General features: G+C 55.6%; 1 pseudogene; it reads right to left on the reverse strand.

The window, feature by feature from the left end:
• Positions 1–19,668, reverse strand: part of LOC135817002 (putative uncharacterized protein DDB_G0271606) — a 23,196-nt pseudogene extending 3,528 nt beyond the window's left edge.
• Between the last annotated feature and the right edge of the window lie 332 nt (positions 19,669–20,000).

Consider the following 20,000-nt stretch of genomic DNA (forward strand, 5'->3'; position numbering starts at 1 on the left):
CATTATCGTATTTTGGTGCTTCTAGTTCTTTTCCCATCCTGTTGCTGTTGCTGTTGCTGATCGCTGGCTGCTCACTGGCCGCTCGGCTGGCCGCTCTCCTGGCCGTTCGCCTGGCCGCTCGCCTTGCCGCTCGCCTGGCCGCTCGCCTGGCCGCTCGCCTGGCCGCTCGCCTGGCCGCTCGCCTGGCCGCTCGCCTGGCCGCTCGCCTGGCCGCTCGACTGGACGCTCGACACAGAGCGCCGGCTCTGAGCGCCGGCTCTGAGCGCCAGCTCTGAGCGCCGGCTGTAAGCGCTGGCTCTGAGTGCAGGCTCTAAGCGCCGGCTCTGAGCGCCGGCTCTGAGCGCCGGCTCTGAGCGCCGGCTCTGAGCGCCGACTCTAAGCGCCGGCTCTGAGCGCCGGCTCTGAGCGCCTGGTCTGATCACCGGCTATGAGCGCCCTGAGAGCCGGTTATGAGCGTTTTTATTGCTGGTGTTGTTGTTGTTGTTGTTGTTGTTGTTGTTGTTGTTGTTGTTGTTGTTGTTGCTGTTGCTGCTGCTGCTGTTGTTGTTGTTGTTGTTGTTGTGGAGCCGGCTCTGAGCGCCGACTCTGAGCGCCGGCTCTGAGCGCCGGCTCTGAGCGCATGCTCAAAGCGCCGACTCTGAGCGCCGGCTCAGAGCCGGCGCTCTGAGCGCCGGCTCTGAGCGCCGACTCTGAGCGCCTGGTCTGATCACCGGCTCTGAGCGCCCTGAGAGTCGGTTATGAGCGTTTTTGTTGCTGTTGCTGTTGTTGTTATTGTTGTTGTTGTTGTTGTTGCTGTTGCTGTTGCTGCTGCTGTTGTTGCTGTTGTTGTTGTTGTTGTGGAGATGTCATGTCGATAGAAGTCAACAGGATTCTCTCTGTTGAGCAATGTCACTCCGGCAGCAGATCTCACAACTTCAGTTGTCATGTTGGTCCCGGACATGACCTTAAACTGTGTCCAGAAAGGTAAGCGTTATTTACCATCTAGAGAAGATCCTTGTTATCAAAAGTGTAATGATTATGTACCATCCGATTTTTGGTTACAAACTTGGTCTCATTCCATTACTCGAACTTTTTATCTTCCTTGATGCTTCTCACTAATGTGCCCAATTTTTTACTCTTTCTTGTCGATATTCTTGCTATGATTCATCTTGTCTTTCTTGTTCTCATTATAGTTTCCATTCTTGTTCTCATTATAGTTTCCGTTCTTGTTCTCATTATAGTTTCCATTCTTGTTCTCATTATAGTTTCTATTCTTGTTCTGATTATTGTTTCCATTCTTGTTCTCATTCTTGGTCACATTCTAGTTCCCATTCTTGTTCTCATTCTATTTCTGATTTCCTTTCTCTCTTTCTAGTTCAAATTTCTGTTCTGATTTCTCTTTGTTCTCCTTCATTATCGTATTCTGGTGCTTCTAGTTCTTTTCCTATCCTGTCGCTGTTGCTGTTGCTGATGGCTGGCTGCTCGGCTGGCCGCTCGGCTGGCCGCTCGGCTGGCCGCTCGTCTGGCGGCTCGCCTGGCGGCTCGCCTGGCGGCTCGCATGGCGAGGGCGGCTCGCCTGCTGGCGGCTCGCCTGCTGGCGGCTCGCCTGCTGGCGGCTCGCCTGCTGGCGGCTCGCCTGCTGGCGGCTCGCCTGCTGGCGGCTCGCCTGCTGGCGGCTCGCCTGCTGGCGGCTCGCCTGCTGGCGGCTCGCCTGCTGGCGGCTCGCCTGCTGACGGCTCGCCTGCTGGCGGCTCGCCTGCTGGCGGCTCGCCTGCTGGCGGCTCGCCTGCTGGCGGCTCGCCTGCTGGCGGCTCGCCTGCTGGCGGCTCGCCTGCTGGCGTCTCGCCTGCTGGCGGCTCGCCTGCTGGCGGCTCGCCTGCTGGCGGCTCGCCTGCTGGCGGCTCGCCTGCTGGCGGCTCGCCTGCTGGCGGCTCGCCTGCTGGCGGCTCGACTGCTGGCGGCTAGCCTGCTGGCGGCTCGCCTGCTGGCGGCTCGCCTGCTGGCTGCTCGCCTGCTGGCGGCTCGCCTGCTGGCGGCTCGCCTGCTGGCGGCTCGCCTGCTGGCGGCTCGCCTGCTGGCGGCTCGCCTGCTGGCGGCTCGCCTGCTGGCGGCTCGCCTGCTGGCGGCTCGCCTGCTGGCGGCTCGCCTGCTGGCGGCTCGCCTGCTGGCGGCTCGCCTGCTGGCGGCTCGCCTGCTGGCGGCTCGCCTGCTGGCGGCTCGCCTGCTGGCGGCTCGCCTGCTGGCGGCTCGCCTGCTGGCGGCTCGCCTGCTGCCGGCTCGCCTGCTGGCGGCTCGCCTGCTGGCGGCTCGCCTGCTGGCGGCTCGCCTGCTGGCGGCTCGCCTGCTGGCGGCTCGCCTGCTGGCGGCTCGCCTGCTGGCGGCTCGCCTGCTGGCGGCTCGCCTGCTGGCGGCTCGCCTGCTGGCGGCTCGCCTGCTGGCGGCTCGCCTGCTGGCGGCTCGCCTGCTGGCGGCTCGCCTGCTGGCGGCTCGCCTGCTGGCGGCTCGCCTGCTGGCGGCTCGCCTGCTGGCGGCTCGCCTGCTGGCGGCTCGCCTGCTGGCGGCTCGCCTGCTGGCGGCTCGCCTGCTGGCGGCTCGCCTGCTGGCGGCTCGCCTGCTGGCGGCTCGCCTGCTGGCGGCTCGCCTGCTGGCGGCTCGCCTGCTGGCGGCTCGCCTGCTGGCGGCTCGCCTGCTGGCGGCTCGCCTGCTGGCGGCTCGCCTGCTGGCGGCTCGCCTGCTGGCGGCTCGCCTGCTGGCGGCCCGCCTGCTGGCGGCTCGCCTGCTGGCGGCTCGCCTGCTGGCGGCTCGCCTGCTGGCGGCTCGCCTCCTGGCGGCTCGACTGCTGGCGGCTCGCCTGCTGGCGGCTCGCCTGCTGGCGGCTCGCCTGCTGGCGGCTCGCCTGCTGGCGGCTCGCCTGCTGGCGGCTCGCCTGCTGGCGGCTCGCCTGCTGGCGGCTCGCCTGCCGGCGGCTCGCCTGCCGGCGGCTCGCCTGCCGGCGGCTCGCCTGCCGGCGGCTCGCCTGCCGGCGGCTCGCCTGCCGGCGGCTCGCCTGCCGGCGGCTCGCCTGCCGGCGGCTCGCCTGCCGGCGGCTCGCCTGCCGGCGGCTCGCCTGCCGGCGGCTCGCCTGCCGGCGGCTCGCCTGCCGGCGGCTCGCCTGCCGGCGGCTCGCCTGCCGGCGGCTCGGCTGCTGGCGGCTCGCCTGCTGGCGGCTCGCCTGCTGGCGGCTCGCCTGCTGGCGGCTCGCCTGCTGGCGGCTCGCCTGCTGGCGGCTCGCCCTCGCCTGCTGGCGGCTCGCCTGCTGGCGGCTCGCCTGCTGGCGGCTCGCCGGCTGGCGGCTCGCCGGCTGGCGGCTCGCCCGCTGGCGGCTCGCCCGTTGGCGGCTCGCCAGCTGGCGGCTCGCCCGCTGTCGGCTCGCCCGCTGGCGGCTCGCTCGCTGGCGGCTCGCCCGCTGGCGGCTCGCCCGCTGGCGGCTCGCCCGCTGGCGGCTCGCCCGCTGGCGGCTCGCCCGCTGGCGGCTCGCCCGCTGGCGGCTCGCCCGCTGGCGGCTCGCCCGCTGGCGGCTCGCCCGCTGGCGGCTCGCCCGCTGGCGGCTCGCCCGCTGGCGGCTCGCCCGCTGGCGGCTCGCCCGCTGGCGGCTCGCCCGCTGGCGGCTCGCCTGCTGGCGGCTCGCCTGCTGGCGGCTCGCCTGCTGGCGGCTCGCCTGCTGGCGGCTCGCCTGCTGGCGGCTCGCCTGCTGGCGGCTCGCCTGCTGGCGGCTCGCCTGCTGGCGGCTCGCCTGCTCGCGGTCCGCCTGCTGGCGGCCCGCCTGCTGGCGGCTCGCCTGCTGGCGGCTCGCCTGCTGGCGGCTCGCCTGCTGGCGGCTCGCCTGCTGGCGGCTCGCCTGCTGGCCGCTCGCCTGCTGGCGGCTCGCCTGCTGGCGGCTCGCCTGCTGGCGGCTCGCCTGCTGGCGGCTCGCCTGCTGGCGGCTCGCCTGCTGGCGGCTCGCCTGCTGGCGGCTCGCCTGCTGGCGGCTCGCCTGCTGGCGGCTCGCCTGCTGGCGGCTCGCCTGGCGGCGGCTCGCCTGCCGGCGGCTCGCCTGCCGGCGGCTCGCCTGCCGGCGGCTCGCCTGCTGGCGGCTCGCCTGCTGGCGGCTCGGCTGCTGGCGGCTCGCCTGCTGGCGGCTCGCCTGCTGGCGGCTCGCCTGCTGGCGGCTCGCCTGCTGGCGGCTCGCCTGCTGGCGGCTCGCCTGCTGGCGGCTCGCCCGCTGGCGGCTCGCCCGCTGGCGGCTCGCCCGCGGGCGGCTCGCCCGCTGGCGGCTCGCCCGCGGGCGGCTCGCCCGCTGGCGGCTCGCCCGCTGGCGGCTCGCCCGCTGGCGGCTCGCCCGCTGGCGGCTCGCCCGCTGGCGGCTCGCCCGCTGGCGGCTCGCCCGCTGGCGGCTCGCCCGCTGGCGGCTCGCCCGCTGGCGGCTCGCCCGCTGGCGGCTCGCCCGCTGGCGGCTCGCCCGCTGGCGGCTCGCCCGCTGGCGGCTCGCCCGCTGGCGGCTCGCCCGCTGGCGGCTCGCCCGCTGGCGGCTCGCCCGCTGGCGGCTCGCCCGCTGGCGGCTCGCCTTCTGGCGGCTCGCCTGCTGGCGGCTCGCCTGCTGGCGGCTCGCCTGCTGGCGGCTCGCCTGCTGGCGGCTCGCCTGCTGGCGGCTCGCCTGCTGGCGGCTCGCCTGCTGGCGGCTCGCCTGCTCGCGGTCCGCCTGCTGGCGGCCCGCCTGCTGGCGGCCCGCCTGCTGGCGGCTCGCCTGCTGGCGGCTCGCCTGCTGGCGGCTCGCCTGCTGGCCGCTCGCCTGCTGGCGGCTCGCCTGCTGGCGGCTCGCCTGCTGGCGGCTCGCCTGCTGGCGGCTCGCCTGCTGGCGGCTCGCCTGCTGGCGGCTCGCCTGCTGGCGGCTCGCCTGCTGGCGGCTCGCCGGCTGGCGGCTCGCCTGCTGGCGGCTCGCCTGCTGGCGGCTCGCCTGCTGGCGGCTCGCCTGCTGGCGGCTCGCCTGCTGGCGGCTCGCCTGCTGGCGGCTCGCCTGCTGGCGGCTCGCCTGCTGGCGGCTCGCCTGCTGGCGGCTCGCCTGCTGGCGGCTCGCCTGCTGGCGGCTCGCCTGCTGGCGGCTCGCCTGCTGGCGGCTCGCCTGCTGGCGGCTCGCCTGCTGGCGGCTCGCCTGCTGGCGGCTCGCCTGCTGGCGGCTCGCCTGCTGGCGGCTCGCCTGCTGGCGGCTCGCCTGCTGGCGGCTCGCCTGCTGGCGGCTCGCCTGCTGGCGGCTCGCCTGCTGGCGGCTCGCCTGCTGGCGGCTCGCCTGCTGGCGGCTCGCCTGCTGGCGGCTCGCCTGCTTGCGGCTCGCCTGCTTGCGGCTCGCCTGCTGGCGGCTCGCCTGCTGGCGGCTCGCCTGCTGGCGGCTCGCCTGCTGGCGGCTCGCCTGCTGGCGGCTCGCCTGCTGGCGGCTCGCCTGCTGGCGGCTCGCCTGCTGGCGGCTCGCCTGCTGGCGGCTCGCCTGCTGGCGGCTCGCCTGCTGGCGGCTCGCCTGCTGGCGGCTCGCCTGCTGGCGGCTCGCCTGCTGGCGGCTCGCCTGCTGGCGGCTCGCCTGCTGGCGGCTCGCCTGCTGGCGGCTCGCCTGCTGGCGGCTCGCCTGCTGGCGGCTCGCCTGCTGGCGGCTCGCCTGCTGGCGGCTCGCCTGCTGGCGGCTCGCCTGCTGGCGGCTCGCCTGCTGGCGGCTCGCCTGCTGGCGGCTCGCCTGCTGGCGGCCCGCCTGCTGGCGGCCCGCCTGCTGGCGGCTCGCCTGCTGGCGGCTCGCCTGCTGGCGGCTCGCCTGCTCGCGGTCCGCCTGCTGGCGGCTCGCCTGCTGGCGGCTCGCCTGCTGGCGGCTCGCCTGCTGGCGGCTCGCCTGCTGGCGGCTCGCCTGCTGGCGGCTCGTTTGCTGGCGGCTCGCCTGCTGGCGGCTCGCCTGCTGGCGGCTCGCCTGCTGGCGGCTCGCCTGCTGGCGGCTCGCCTGCTGGCGGCTCGCCTGCTGGCGGCTCGCCTGCTGGCGGCTAGCCTGCTGGCGGCTCGCCTGCTGGCGGCTCGCCTGCTGGCGGCTCGCCTGCTGGCGGCTCGCTTGCTGGCGGCTCGCCTGCTGGCGGCTAGCCTGCTGGCGGCTCGCCTGGCGGCGGTTGGCCTGCCTGCGGCTCGCCTGCCGGCGGCTCGCCTGCCCGCGGCTCGCCTGGCGGCCGCTCGCCTGGCCGCTCGCCTGGCCGCTTGCCTGGCCGCTCGCCTGGCCGCTTGCCTGGCCGCTCGCCTGGCCGCTCGCCAGGCCGCTCGCCTGGCCGCTCGCCTGGCCGCTCGCCTGGCCGCTCGCCTGGCCGCTCGCCTGGCCGCTCGCCTGGCCGCTCGCCTGGCCGCTCGCCTGGCCGCTCGGCACTTAGCGCCGGCACTGAGCGCCGTCACTGAGCGCCGGCACTGAGCGCCGGCACTGAGCGCCGGCACTGAGCGCCGGCACTGAGCGCCGGCACTGAGCGCCGGCTCTGAGCGCCGGCTCTGAGCGCCGGGTCTGAGCGCCGGCTCTGAGCGCCGGCTCTGAGCGCCGGCTCTGAGCGCCGGCTCTGAGCGCCGGCTCTGAGCGCCGGCTCTGAGCGCCGGCTCTGAGCGCCGGCTCTGAGCGCCGGCTCTGAGCGCCGGCTCTGAGCGCCGGCTCTGAGCGCCGGCTCTGAGCGCCGGCTCTGAGCGCCGGCTCTGAGCGCCGGCTCTGAGCGCCGGCTCTGAGCGCCGGCTCTGAGCGCCGGCTCTGAGCGCCGGCTCTGAGCGCCGGCTCTGAGCGCCGGCTCTGAGCGCCGGCTCTGAGCGCCGGCTCTGAGCGCCGGCTCTGAGCGCCGGCTCTGAGCGCCGGCTCTGAGCGCCGGCTCTGAGCGCCGGCTCTGAGCGCCGGCTCTGAGCGCCGGCTCTGAGCGCCGGCTCTGAGCGCCTCGTCGGATCACCGGCTATGAGCGCCCTGAGAGCCGGTTATGAGCGTTTTTATTGCTGGTGTTGTTGTTGTTGTTGTTGCTGTTGCTGTTGCTGCTGTTGTTGCTGTTGTTGTTGTTGTTGTTGTTGAGCCGGCTCTGAGCGCCGGCTCTGAGCACCGGCTCTAAGCGCCGGCTCTGAGCGCCGGGTCTGAGCGCCGGGTCTGAGCGCCGGCTCTGAGCGCCGGCTCTAAGCGCCGGCTCTGAGCGCCGGCTCTGAGCGCCGGCTCTGAGCGCCGGCTCTGAGCGCCGGCTCTGAGCGCCGGCTCTGAGCGCCGGCTCTGAGCGCCGGCTCTGAGCGCCGGCTCTGAGCGCCGGCTCTGAGCGCCGGCTCTGAGCGCCGGCTCTTAGCGCCGGCTCTGAGCGCCGGCTCTGAGCGCCGGCTCTGAGCGCCGGCTCTGAGCGCCGGCTCTGAGCTCTGAGCGCCGGCTCTGAGAGCCTGGTCTGATCACCGGCTATGAGCCCCCTGAGAGCCGGTTATGAGCGTTTTTATTGCTGGTGTTGTTGTTGTTGTTGTTGCTGTTGCAGTTGCTGCTGTTGTTGCTGTTGTTGTTGTTGTTGTTGTTGTTGTGGAGCCGGCTCTGAGCGCCGGCTCTGAGCGCCGGCTCTGAGCGCCGACTCTGAGCGCCGGCTCTGAGCGCCGGCTCTGAGCGCCGGCTCTTAGCGCCGGCTCTGATCGCCGGCTCTGAGCGCCGGCTCTGAGCGCCGGCTCTGAGAGCCGGCTCTGAGCGCCGGCTCTGAGCGCCGGCTCTGAGCGCCGGCTCTGAGCGCCGGCTCTGAGCGCCGGCTCTGAGCGCCGGCTCTGAACGCCGGCTCTGAGCGCCGGCTCTGAGCGCCGGCTCTGAGCGCCGGCTCTGAGCGCCGGCTCTGAGCGCCGGCTCTGAGCGCCGGCTCTGAGCGCCGGCTCTGAGCGCCTGGTCTGATCACCGGCTATGAGCGCCCTGAGAGCCGGTTATGAGCGTTTTTATTGCTGGTGTTGTTGTTGTTGTTGTTGCTGTTGCTGTTGCTGCTGTTGTTGCTGTTGTTGTTGTTGTTGTTGTTGTGGAGCCGGCTCTGAGCGCCGGCTGTAAGTGCCGGCTCTGAGCGCCGGCTCTGAGCGCCGGCTCTGAGCGCCGGCTCTGAGCGCCGGCTCTGAGCGCCGGTTTTGAGCGCAGGCTCTGAGCGCCGGCTCAGAGCGCCGGCTCTGAGCGCCGACTCTGAGCGCCTGGTCTGATCACCGGCTCTGAGCGCCCTGAGAGTCGGTTATGAGCGTTTTTGTTGCTGTTGCTGTTGTTGTTGTTGTTGTTGTTGTTGTTGTTGTTGTTGTTGTTGTTGTTGTTGTTGTTGTTGTTGTTGTTGTTGTTGTTGTTGTTGTTGTTGTTGTCGTTGTTGTTGTTGTTGTTGTTATTGCTGTTGCTGTTGCTGCTGCTGTTGTTGCTGTTGTTGTTGTTGTTGTGGAGATGTCATGTCGATAGAAGTCAACAGGATTCTCTCTGTTGAGCAATGTCACTCCGGCAGCAGATCTCACAACTTCAGTTGTCATTTTGGTCCCTAACATGACCTTAAACTGTGTCCAGAAATGTAAGCGAAGATTACCATTCAGAGAAGATCCTTGTTATGATAAGTGTTATGATTATGTACTGTCCCATTTTTGGTTACAAACTTTGTCTCACTCATTTGCTCGAACTTTTTCTCTTCCTTGATGCTTCTCGCTAATGTGCCCAATTTTTTACTCTTTCTTGTCGATATTCTTGCTATGATTCATCTTGTCTTTCTTGGTCTCATTATAGTTTCCATTCTTGTTCTCATTATAGTTCTCATTCTTGTTCTCATTATTGTTCCATTCTTGTTCTCATATTAGTTTCCATGGAGTAGCGCATAATTTGGCGTTCAAAGTTGTGTATAGTAAATGACAATGTCACACGTGCATACTCTCATGTCCTTCATATTTTGCTTTCTTTCGAAACAATGCATTTTTGAGTGCATGCCTGCTCAAATTCGGTGAAATGGGCTGTCGGTGAAATAGGCTGCCGGTGAAAACAGTGCTCTGTGAACTGTCTTTCGGTGAATTGGTTATCCTGTGAAATGGGCTGTCTGTCAAAAAGGTAGTCTGTGAAATGTCATTCAGTGAACTGTCGTTCTGTGAACAATCAGCGAGTGCGACAAAATGGCAAAAAAACTGACAAGGAGTACCGAGACATTCGGCGACCTGACACCTAGCTCTAACACTTCTCCAAGGCACAAACCAACAACCTTCCAACTTGGAAGGCTCAGGTTCGGAAAGATCCAGGTAAGGTTTTATGCCATTTTGTCGCACTCGCTGACTGTGCATGATCTGTGTGCGTTGGTGAACAGTTTGTCATAACTCGTAACATTTTTCCTTTTCCTTTTTCACCAAATATACAATCATGTAATTTATTTACTAGTTGCTACATAAATCCGTTGATCCCCGGAGCTGCAGAGAGTGCTCAATGTCAGAGGCTGAGCTTAGTACACAGCAGACTCAGCCGAGTTGTAACTCTGAGTTTCATGCCGCTAGGCAATCATCAGAGACAACGGACACTAGGATCTACCCTGCCGTATGCTAAAACACATTATGCCACAAGCATAAATAAATTTAGCGCTAAATCGGGTGATCGGAGGAATTTGTTTGGTTGAGTTGGGTAACTCCGCTCTTCTTCCTCGCTCACCGGAGTAATTTCTCTAGTCTCCTCGCGCAACTGGGGAGCACTCCAATGGAGAGAGAAAGGTTTTCACTGAGCGGCTTGCTGTGAGAGGTGGACTGAGACTTGAGGGCACTAACGCAGTAACGGCGAATTTCAAGACCTTACGGCCACGGAGATGCGGGACTCTGCGTTGGTCGTCTATCCGTGTGGAGGCAACGCAAACGCGTTCAATATTCTGCTGAAGCGAGCTTGGAGCTGAAGCTGGATTGGTGACTGACGTACCTGCCTACTCCACAACACCGGCGCATAATGATGTACAATCATGTACAAGACTTCGTGTGCATTCAACTCAAATTCGTGTTCCGTCAGCGTCAGTGTCAGCAAGTACCTGTAGTACAATTTGTTCCCAAAATGACTTCGGGACAGTCTGTTCATGGTTTTCATTAATTTTGTACATTGTATTGGACTCGTTCTTGCGATAATTTAGCGGCAATTCTTATGTTGTAGCGTAGTTCTCTTGTAATTTAGTGGAACCTGTATTGAGTAAATGAGTTTTATGTTTGGTTAGATTGTCGACAGGTCTCCTGTGTACCGGTTTTGTGGCACAATGATTATAGCCATTTGTCGTCTCCATTCTTGTTCAATCATGCATATGTCGGTTGGTTCTCTCGGTTGGTTCTCTTCATGTTCTTGCGACCTATTTCATAGATGTTGGTTGCCTTGTTGCTTTCTCTCCCCTCTCCTCTCACCCAAACCATTCTGCATATGCGAAGCTGTGGACGCAGCATACTGCTGCTTCACTTCAAATCGGGAATGCGTATAATAATAATAATAATAATACAAAAGAGAGAGAGGTTGGAAGCTTTGTTACAACTCTGAGTTTCACGTATACAAAAGAGAGAGAGAGAGATTGGAAGCTTTGTTACAACTCTGAGTTTCACGTATTACTACGATCATCAGGCAACCCCCCTGCCTGATGATCATAGTATTATGTGAATCTCAGAGTTGTAACAAAGCTTCCAATCTCTCTCTTGTGTACAAGGCTCTGCCCTACATGGGTATTCATTGACTCTTCGGAAAGTGAATTGAAGCAAACCACTTGACTACAAATAATAATAATAATAATAAATCTGGTGACGTTGCCTGAGCCAGCATTCTCCCCATAAATTACGTCTCCAGATTTAGCGCTGAATTTGTTTATGGCCCTATTATATGTGTCGATATTCGACGATAAGCATACTGCTGGGTAGATGCGAGTATCAGTTCAAGTGTCTGATGATTGCCTAGCAGCAGGAAGCACAGAGTTCAAGTACACTGTACAACCAACCTTTACGTCATCCGCTTAGTCTGCTATGTACCGTAGTTGGAAGATATGTGGGCGCCGCGCTCCCCCGCACATCAGCTCTCAATACGTGCTACAGCTGGGAGTATTAGTAGCTGGAAACGCACCCGTGGCACCATAACTACATTCGTCGCGTTGAGAAAGGTTAGCTCTGCTCTCTGTGTTTCTTTGACTTTTTTGGAAGGCGCACAGCTATTTTGTGTCTACATGTATGTTTGTTTGTTTGTTTGTTTATTTACGGATTCTCCAGAGGTACATGGATACCTATCATGGGAGTCTCACCAAACCAATAAAAGAATGAAAATAAAATTATGTATGGAGTGTAAAAAACTCAAAATCTTAGATTTTCTAAGTCAAAAAAACTCTAGTGATCCGTCGAAGGCGCGTTCCGAAGCCAAGTTGTCATCGGCACTGGAGATACTAAACAACCACCTTGGCTCCATTGGTATGCAGATAAATACCGACAAAACCGTTGTCATGCAAATCCATCCCAAACGTGCCACAGGGACTCAGCAACAACAACAAAGGCAACAACTGCAAATCACCTTGTCAAATGTTACGCTAGGGGAAGTGGAAAGCACCAGATGCTTAGGAGTCGTTGTTGACAATAAGCTGTCCTTTGACCAACACATTAACAATGTCGTCCGGAAAGCCTCACGGAAGATCGGTGTACTGCGTCGATCTTTCCGCCAGATGAACCTGTTTGCCCGCCGTACTTTCGTTGTCGGTGTTATTCAGCCTGATCTAGAATATGCTCTCCCTGTATACCTTTCGTTTATATCCGCTAAAAATAGAAACAAGCTAGCCTCACTCCACCGGCGCGCTGTACGAGTTGCTTGTGGCGCATCACCCCAAGCTAATATCACGCCACTTCTTCACCACCTCAATGTTTCCTCCTTCCAATATCGATCAGTATTTTTGTTCCTTGTATTCATTTTCCACTGTTACTGTATTAAGCCGGCTGTTTGCTTGCAGTCCCTCTTTCCCATCTGTACGTCTACCCGAACTACTCGCGGCTCTACAACTCATAACATGAGTATCAATCGCTATAGATCTATGTCTGGCTTTCTGTCCTTTTCAAGTAAATCGGCTCTTGTTTGGAATTATTTACCAGACGACCTGAAGTCCTGCACTACTATCGCAGATTTCCGCGTCAAATTGGCTATTTGGCTAAAAGACAGCTTAACTCTTAATCATAGTTGTGATTTGCTTTCAAGCAATGTGCATAATCAGTAACTTGATGTTGCTGTTTTTTTGTTGTTTTTGTTTTGTTTTTTGGTTTCCCGTTCTCGGGGCCTTCTATTCGGTACTCTTTGTAGTTGTACTTCTGTACTGTTGAGCTATCCGAATTCAAATAAACATTAAAAAAAAAAAAATGTATCAGTGTATTGTAGCGTACAGGCCACTTACTTTCAAGTTTCAACACCATTATTTACGAAAGGAAACAGTAGAACTTTGAGGCAATAAGAGAAGGAGAAAAAAGCCACACGGGTTGTTCAAATGGAGATTTTGAGTATTCCAAGATGGCGGAAGACAAGTGCCGCTACCTGTATGTACATTCAATTTCTATTACTGGTTAAATTTTCGTCTAATGATCGATTCAGTTCGTGAAACTCAAAGTTACGAAACAGCAACTGCTCGTTCTTCTGTCTGTGCATGTACAGGTTTATGAAGGATAGGCTGGACGTTCCTTGACACTGGAAGAACTGAAGGACTACTGAACAGCTGCAGTAAATACGCTCTGTTTGTTTTCTCCTTCACTAGGAAGTTCTCAGAATTTCTTTTCCAACTGGCTGTAACCGTGTGCTTCAGTTGAGTGAGTTCTATTATCACAATACACACTTAGCGAGATCCACTAGAATTACCTTAGATGGAAAGGTGTACCTAAAACTCACTACATGTACGAGCAGTCGCTCTGCGAACGTCTTCAGAACGTTTGACGGCATTTGATATCAACTATACTGCCCTGTACTAGTTGGGAGACGTGTGGGCGTACATTGCAGTAATGTCTGGCGCCACATAATGTAGCGCAGAAGAGCGAATAGCGTAGAATCAAGCTCATCAAGCTCAGTACATGACAGTGTGTGGGCGTACAAGTACAGTGCAGTAGTTTTGGACGCCACAAAATTTATCGGTAGAATGACCAGCCTAGCACCGAGCTTCTTGATTATGAGTAGTACTATTTCATACCCGCCTAAAGGTTTCTCGTCTTGTTCTCAGGTACACGTTTCCTACTACCGGTAGTATAAGGACGCTTTCGAAACTGCATACGGATTTCTCTGTCTTATTCGCAGGTAAGTTTCCTATACTGCTCTTCCTTGGCTGCACACAGTTTTCTCGTCTTGTTCTCAGTTACGTTTTCTGTATGCTCTTTCGTTACTGCATACAGGTTTCTAGCCTTTTTCGCGGACAAGGTTCCAATTTCACTCTTTCTTGATTGCACACGGGCTTCTCGTCTTGTTCACAGGTAGAAGCTTCTTATAATTATTGTATTTTCTTGACTGCCTACAGGTCTCCTGTGTTTCTCGCAGGTACGTTTACTATACAGCTTTTCTGGACTGGAAATAGGAGCCTACGGTGTCTCGTCTTGTTCACAGGTAAGTTTCCTTTCCAGCTCTTTCTTGAATGCACACAGTGCTTCGTAATGTTCTCAGTTCAGAGTGCTATAATTCTTTTTCCTGACTGAATACAAGTGTCTTGCCTTGTGTGCAGGCAGATGTTTCCTATAAATGTTCATATTTCATAGCTGTATACAAGTTTCGAGTCTTGTCCATGGGCAAGTTCCATTAAATTGATCCATTCATTGATCTTTCATGACTGCAGATACCTTTCCCGTCTTGATTTAAGTGGAGCTCTCTATATGCTCTACTGCTCTTTCCTTACGGCATGCAGGGGTATCGTCTTTTTCGCTGTTGAGATTCCTTATTACTAGTACTCTTTTCTGACTGCGTGCAGATTTCTCGTCACGTTCACAGGTAAGCTTCCTATTATGCATTTTCCGAACTGCATACAAGTGTCTCGTCTTGTGTGCAGGCAAAAGTTTCCTATTTTCAATAATATTTCATGGCTCTTAACAGGATTCGTGTCTTGCTCACAGGTAAGTTCCCTTCATTGATCTTTCATGATTGTATACAGGTGTCTTGTGTTGTTGGCAGGACAGTTTGCTATTTTGCTCTTCCTACATTGAATACAGGCTTCTTGTCTTGTTCGCAGCTAGAGGTTTTCACATATTACTCTTGCTTGACTTAACACTGGTATATTTGTCTTGTTTACAGGTAGAAGTTTCCAATGATGTCTCTTTCGAGACTCCATAAAGATGTTACGCCTTTTGACAGGTAAGATCCTATAATAGCTCCTGTTGGCCTGCATACACTTTCCCCGTCTCGTTGTGAGCTAAGTTATCATTAATTTGTTGATGTCAACACTGGCCACTGCACTAGTAGTTGGTGGTGGACGTGTGGGGGCGCAGTAGCCCTGATGATTCCATCTGAGATACTATGGCGGAGCAAGGCGTAAAGGAGGAGTGATAGAAAGTAATAGAAAAATTTAATGCAAGTACAGTTCTGTACCAACTATTACCCCAGTGGCACTTAGCATTCGTAAGTGACGTCGACAATGGTTCTGGATACTTGCCATAACGTGCGTTCTACTGCCTGAGAAAGAACAGTGAAGGGTAGGTCACTAGGTGTCACTGCAGGAATCCACAGCTAAACGTGACGACTGTGAATGTGGGGCTCAGTGCAGGTAGCTGCTTTGTTCTCCGCTGGAGGTCCATTATTCTCTTTGTTCTTGCTGAGTGAAATCCAATGATGGCACGCAAATTTGCGCCTTGCACCATTTTGGAGTTCCCAGGTGTAGGGCTTCACGACGCCCTGCGCAGAGTCAAGCACCCACACACATGACTGTACATTGCCAACACTTTCGTGGACTATGTCATAAGAGGTCTACCTGTGCTGCTGGAATAAATAATTATGAGACTTCGGGTGTAAGGACACTTCGCGTAGGACACGTTCCTGATGCCGCGCCGAGGGTCTTTATAAGCAAAGGCGACTTTATAATAGATCTTTTTTTGACTGCATACCGTGGTCCGGTCTTGTTCTCAGTTCAGTTTTCACCATGCTCTCTCGTTACTGCATACAGGTATTTCGCCTGTTTGGGAGAGAAGGTTCCTATAACTATTACTCCTTCCCAACTTCTTACAGGTCCCCGTCATGTTCAAACGTAAGCTTCCTATAATTATTGTATTTTCTTGACTGCATAGTATTTACAAGTGTTTTGTTTCTGTGCAGGCAGAGGTTTCCTATTTTCATATTTGATGGCTACATACAAGTTTCATGGCTTGCTCCCAGGTGAGTTCCCCTCATTGATTTTTCATGAGTGTCTACAGGTGCCTTGTCTTGTTCGCATGTAAGTATCCTATATTGCCCTGTCTTGACCTCATACAGGTTTTTTTGTCTTGTTCGCTGGTGAATGTTTCCTATTACAAGTCTTTCGAGACTGCATACAGATTACACGTCCCTTTTGCAGCTAAGTAGTATGGCTTATGCATGACTGCATATAGTTTTCCCGTCTCGGTACCAGTTAGTATTCCTATATGCTCTTTCTTTTGAACTGAATAATACAGGTATTTCGTCTGTTTCGCAGAGAATGATCCTATATGTCTCCTTCCTGACTGCACTAGGCCTTTGCGGATAGTGCCGGCAGAAAAATTGGCAGAATTCGGTACTTTTTCTGGTGCGTTTCATGCATGTTTGGTATGTGGATAAAGAAATGGAGCAGAATTCGAGGAATTGCCCGCCATAAGGTTTGTATGGTTCTGCCAATTTCACTGCTTTTCGATCAGAATCTGCCAACTTTTCGAGCATTACCCGCCAATGCCTAGACTGCACACAGGGTCTCTGCTCATGTTCAAAAGTAAGCTTCTTATACTGTATAGTCTTGACTGAATACAAGTTTCGTTTCTAGTGTGTATTTACAAGTACACCATTTCATATTGCATGGCTCCAATCAGGTTTCTTGTCTTGCTTACAGGTGAGTTCCCTTCATTGACCGTTGAAGATTGTGTCCATGTGTCTTGCCTTGTTCGCATATAAGTTTACTATATTTCTCTTTCTTGAATTCACACAGGTAATTTTGTTTTGTTTCCAGGTCGCAGTTTCCGGTTTGACTCTTTACAGACTGGATTCAGATTTCACGTCTTATTCACAAGACTGCATAGAGGACGTATTATGTTCTTTTTCGGAGGTAAGTCTCCTATACTGCTAATTCTCGACTTCAGACAGGACATTTTAGTTTAAATTGCAGTTAGAAGGTTTCTGTTTGACTCTTCTGAGCCTGGATAGAGATTATATGTCGTATGTACAGGTGTCTTGTCTTGTTCGCAGGTAAGTTTCATTGCCTTTTCTTGACTTCATTCAGTTTTTGTTGTTGTTTCACTTGCAGGTGGAAGTTTCCTGTTTGACTCTTTCGAGGCTGGATACAGATTGTACGTATTTTGTGCAGGTAAGTTCCTATCGCTCCATGTGGACTGCTTCCTGGTTTCCCGTCTTGTTCTCAGCTAAGTTTTCTATTATTATATTCTTTCTTCTCGCTCCAAATATACTGGCACACACAGAGACATAGACAGCAATAGCGACAACACACAAAGTGAAGGGTAGTTGGCCGCAGCCAGATGTGAACCGGATAACGAGTGAGGTATGGAAGCATGGACTGAGAACAGAGTGTCTCAGATAGAATAGGCGTGCCAGTGAAAAGCAGAAATAGGCCATGATGCAGAACCACTTGGGACCGTCAGATTAAATTTTCTGGACCGATCCAGACGGGGAAAAAACCCTCGCGTCGACGGACGCAGTTGCGAGGGAAAAAACCGGGTGTATATCCCCAATGGCGATTAGGCATCATGTAGGCATGGCAAGCACCTCACGGCAAAAAGTGATAAAAAAGCAACGATAATATGCACAGAAATGAAGGATGGGAGGGCAGGGAAACTGGTGAGACTGAAAACTGACTGAAGAAGTCAGGAAAAAAAGCGACAATAAGGAACACACCAGATGCCATATTTGCAACTAAAAATATTTCGCGAGAAATCATTTCTCGCCTATCTTGCTGCGCTCGGCCGGCAAGAAGTACAACGTTACTGCACACAGGTGTTTCGCATGTTTCACAGTGAAAGTTCCTATATTACTTCTTTCTGACAGAATACAGGTTCTTGTCATGTTCAAGCGTAAACTTGCTTTCTTGTGTTCTCTTGACTGCATACAAGTTTTCTTGTTCTGTGTACAGGTTGAAGTTTCCTATTTCATGGCTCCATACGGGTTTCGTGTCTTGCTCAGAGGTAAGTCCCTTCATTGATCTTTCATGATTGTATACGGGTGTCTTGTCTTCTTCACAGGTTGGTTTTTGGTATGGCTCTTTATTGACTTCGTACAGGGTTTTATGTTTTTTTTTGCGGGTAGAAGTTTCTTATTATGACTTATTCCAGACTGAATAGAGATTGCACGTCCTATTTACATGTAAACTTAGATATGACTTACGCAGAACTGCATACAGTTATCACGTCTTCTTATCAATTAGGATTTCTTGATGCTCTTTCTTCACTGCATGCAGGTGCTTCGCCTGTTTCGGAGAGAAGGTTCCTTTCCTGACTTCCCGCAGGTTCTCATCATCTTCAAAGGTAAGCGTGCTTCAGAATATGTTACGAGAGATAGGAGAGTCTCCAGCAGGCAGCGCATCCATCGTCAGGAAGTGGAAAGAGCAAACAGCATGGCCCTTGGTTGAGGTAAATGCTGAACGTTTGATTCGCCCCAACCAAGATTTCAGCACTTGGTTCGTCACGATTTTCGCTTGCCAGCTAAGGCTGTACTCACACTACTTGAAAGTTTGACGCGAATGTCGCGTTCAAAACTAGACAAAAGTACTTGAAAAAGCCTTTCCAAGCACACTGCACTCCATGATCCAGTGACGACTTGAAACATTTTTGTCAGCAAATTACCATGGAGAAACATGATTGTCATGTGGTAGTTTTGCAAATCCCGAGGCTGCGTTCCTTCAATTTTTTTTCGCTTGATCAACTTATTTGAAATTTTCAGTTCATGAGAAAAATAGAAACAGTTATATCTTGCTTGGATCGTGGAGTTCATTCGCCATGCCTCGCGAAGAAGTAGCACATCGTCGACGTCGACGGATGAAGAGGTTTCTCTCCATAGCTCGATGAGCGTCTTCTCCAAGTCGTCAGAAAACACTGCGCGAGGCATGATGTCGGTACAAAAGCAATGGTACAAAAGAAATGCGACAGAAACGGCAATCAAAACAACGGGAAGCTACTGGAAGAAAGAAGACGGAAAATACTCGGAAAAAAACACCACAGAATTCAGAAATGGCAGGCAAAAAAAGGAAACTACAAGTATATGTACAGGAGCAGTACGACCACGAGGAAACAAAGCATGAAAGATATTCTGGAGCCTTTCAACGTACAATAGTACTCCGGCCTCCTGACCTCACACAGCTTTCCAAACGGCTTGAAAGCAAAATACCTCGTAGAAGAGGGTTCCGTTTCCGCTGAAACCTTTCAAGCGGCTTTCAAGGGCTTTTTTCATTTTCGCAACCGTCACCGTGGCAACATTCACACGTAAGTCACTTGTATGCGGTTTTTCAAGTAGTGTGAGTACAGCCTAACGTCTCCGCACTCCAGCTTTCCCCTGTCGGTGTCACGTCCCAGTACACAACGGAGAGGACTACTAATAAACAGTTCACGGCACTAACAGCATTGAACACAGCACTTCTTTCACTTCGTGAATACAATAAGACAACTGAAAATGACACAATTCTGCAGTGATCGACCTTCTAGTTCTCTCTCACGGAGCTAAGCAGAATGCGCGTCATCACCTGTAGTCGCCATGGAAACGCAATCAGAAAACCGGCGATATGGCAAGTTTGCCATATCGTACGGAGGCGAGAGATATTGTGCATTCATACTTCAAAGTGCCTTTTGTCGAAAGACAGATCATTAATTTTGTTCGGCTTCCTCGTGTACAGCATTCACGTAAATGTCTCTCGATCCGGATCGACGCTCGATCTCGTGCTTTTCGCTCGTTTCCAATGTTGACTCGCGTACGTATTTTCGATAGGATGGAGGAGAGACCGATGCTGCAGTGCTTTGGTGGAAGGTGAGGTCGTGCATTGAACGATCCTAGTCACAAGTCCAAGTCCTGACCCTCTGAAATTTTTTACACCGGTTTTTCATGAACCAGGTGGACCATCCAGCTGGGAAAAGTGGTCCGGCCATGGCCGGACCAGCCGGACCGGTTCCGGCAGTGCTGAGTTTAACGCTCATTTTGAGTTGCGAGACTAGCAACTATTGTGCTTTTTCTGAAAATATGGATGCGATTTCAGCAACTTTCACTTGTTTTGGCATGGTTGCGAAGAGCATAAGTTGCGAAATATTTTGGCATCTTTGGGAAAGGGCTACACGTGACTGACTCACGACTGCGTGGTTCGTGTACACTGTATGATTGCCTGGCCGCTCGCCTGGCCGCTCGCCTGGCCGCTTGCCTGGTCGCTCGCCTGGCCGCTCGCCTAGCCGCTCGCCTGGCCGCTTGCCTTGCCGCTCGAAAATAGAGCGCCGGCTCTGAGTGCCGGCTCTGAGCGCCGGCTCTGAGCGCTTTTGTTGCTGTTGTTGTTGCTGTTTTTGCTGTTGCTGCTGCTGTTGTTGTTGTGGAGATGTCATGTCGATAGAAGTCAACATGATTCTCTCTGTTGAGCAATGTCGCTCCGGCAGCAGATCTCACAACTTCAGTTGTCATGTTGGTACCGGACATGACCTTTAAATGTGTCCAGAAAGGTAAGCGAAGATTACCAACCAGAGAAGATCCTTGTTATGATAAGTGTTATGATTTTGTAAGGGTCCCATTGTTAACAAACTTCGTCTCTATCATTTACTCGAACCTTTTCTCTTCCTTGATGCTTCTCACTAATGTGCCCAATTTTTTACTCTTTCTTGTCGATATTCTTGCTATGATTCATCTTGTCTTTATTGTTCTCATTATAGTTTCCATTCTT

The sequence above is a fragment of the Sycon ciliatum genome, chromosome 5, assembly GCF_964019385.1.
Source record: "Sycon ciliatum chromosome 5, ocSycCili1.1, whole genome shotgun sequence".
Lineage (NCBI taxonomy): Eukaryota > Metazoa > Porifera > Calcarea > Leucosolenida > Sycettidae > Sycon > Sycon ciliatum.